Source organism: Bos javanicus, chromosome 3, assembly GCF_032452875.1.
Source record: "Bos javanicus breed banteng chromosome 3, ARS-OSU_banteng_1.0, whole genome shotgun sequence".
Lineage (NCBI taxonomy): Eukaryota > Metazoa > Chordata > Mammalia > Artiodactyla > Bovidae > Bos > Bos javanicus.
In genome coordinates, this window is record NC_083870.1 from 76,942,184 (window position 1) to 76,944,749 (window position 2,566).

Consider the following 2,566-nt stretch of genomic DNA (forward strand, 5'->3'; position numbering starts at 1 on the left):
AGACTATTTGGGCAGATATGTAAGTCTAGAATCACAATATTCCAGTAATGCATGTTATGGTGAAATCTGTGGCCCGATTGATATAATTGTCCTTGAATAACAATTTCTTTACTTATATGCACAAAATATTTTCTTTATCATTCACACACACTGTGTGGAAAAATACATAGACTTTTTCTTCATTAAAAATGTGTAAGATAATAAGAGAAAATTATATCAACACATTACAGGGGATATGATTTACATAGAAGTAAATGGCTACAGTCCATGTGGTCACAAGAGTCAAACATGACTTAGCGACTAGAGAAAAACAGAAAGAGAAATATATGACAAAAACAGCGCAAAAGATCAGAGGTGGAATGGAAGCATACTGTTGTAAAGTTTTTACACTATTTATAAAGTTGTTTAATATTAAAAAAGGAAAACTGTGATAAAGATGTATATTTTAAACTCGAGAGCAACTAAAGAAAATGTATAACTAATAAGGTACAAAATAGTTTATTAAAATACACAATCTAAATAAAGACAGAAATGAGGAAAGAGAATAAAGATCAGATCCCACAAATAGGAAATAAAAAGCAGAAAGAAGACTTAAATCCAAATATATAGAAAATTACATTAAATATAAAGAGTCTAAACATGCCAATTATAATACAGGGATTTTTCTGTGACAATTTCTCTTGGGATATGGAATGACTTTCTAAATTTATTGATTTAAATCTTTTCATTTTAAAACATTTATTGAACTATATTTTGCAGTCTTTTCAGTTTTGTTCTTCAGTCAAAATAATTATGAGTAACTGGAATCTCCTTTGTCTCTCTTCGATGCATGTAAATTTCTCTCCAATCCTATACTATTTTCCTATGGCTGCTGTAACACATTATCACAAACTAAGTGGTTTAAAACAATACACACTTGTTCTGTTACAGTTCAAGAGGTTAGATATCTGAAATGTGTTTCACTAGGCAAAACTGAAGAGTGGGTATAGTTGTGTTCCCACTGGAAATTCTACAAGACAGTCTGTTTTCTTGCCTTTTCCAGTTTCTAGAACTGCATTCCTTGCATTCTTTGGGCCATAGTCTCATCTTCCATCTTCAAACTCAACAACATAGCATCTTTAAATACATCTCCACTTTGTTGTTACATCACCTTTTCCTTTTCTGTCTCTGTAGTCAAATCTCCCTCTGTCTTCCTCCTATAAGAGCATTTGTGACTAGATTTAGGGAGCATTAGTACTCTTTCCTGGAAAATCCCATGGATGGAGGACCCTGGTAGGCTGCAGTGCATGGGGTCGCTAAAAGTAGGACACAACTGAGCGACTTCACTTTCACTTTTCACTTTCATGCATTGGAGAAGGAAATGGAAACCCACTCCAGTATTCTTGCCTGGAGAATCCCAAGGACAGGGGAGCCTGGTGGGCTGCTGTCTATGGGGTCGCACAGAGTTGGACACAACTGAAGTGACTTAGCAGCAGCAGGATAATTTCCCCATCTCAAGATACTTAATGACATTCGCAAAGTTACTTTTGTCATATAAGTAACATTCACAGGCTCCAGGGATGAGGATCTGAGTATCTTTGGGGCTGTTACTCAATATACCATAAATTTAATACTTATTAATTTCCAATTTATTTTCATGCTTCTCCCACTCTTACTGTGTTTTCAACAATTTCTATTCTCTTTAGTTATAATTCACATGTGATCTTCATTTCAGGGATCATCTTATTTCTTCTTAAGAAATACCTTGCATTCCTATACACTAATAATGAGAAAACCGAAAGCGAAATTAAGGAAACAATTATATTCACCATTGCAACGGAAAGAATAAAATACTTAGGAATATATCTACCTAAAGAAACTAAAGACCTATATATAGAAAACTATAAAACACTGGTGAAAGAAATCAAAGAGGACACTAATAGATGGAGAAATATACCATGTTCATGGATTGGAAGAATCAATATAGTGAAAATGAGTATACTACCCAAAGCAATTTATAGATTCAATGCAATCCCTATCAAGCTACCAACGGTATTCTTCACAGAGCTAGAACAAATAATTTCATAATTTGTATGGAAATGCAAAAAACCTCGAATAGCCAAAGCGATCTTGAGAAAGAAGAATGGAACTGAAGGAATCAACCTACCTGACTTCAGGCTCTACTACAAAGTCACAGTCACCAAGACAATATGGTACTGGCACAAAGACAGAAATATAGATCAATGGAACAAAATAGAAAGCCCAGAGATAAATCCACCCACCTATGGACACCTTATCTTTGACAAAGGAGGCAAGAATATACAATGGATTAAAGACAATCTCTTTAACAGTGGTGCTGAGAAATCTGGTCAACCACTTGTAAAAGAATGAAACTAGAACACTTTCTAACACCATACACAAAAATAAACTCAAAATGGATTAAAGATCTAAACGTAAGACCAGAAACTATAAAACTCCTAGAGGAGAACATAGGCAAAACACCCTCCGACATACATCACAGCAGGATCCTCTATGACCCACCTCCCAAAATATTGGAAATAAAAGCAAAAATAAACAAATGGGACCT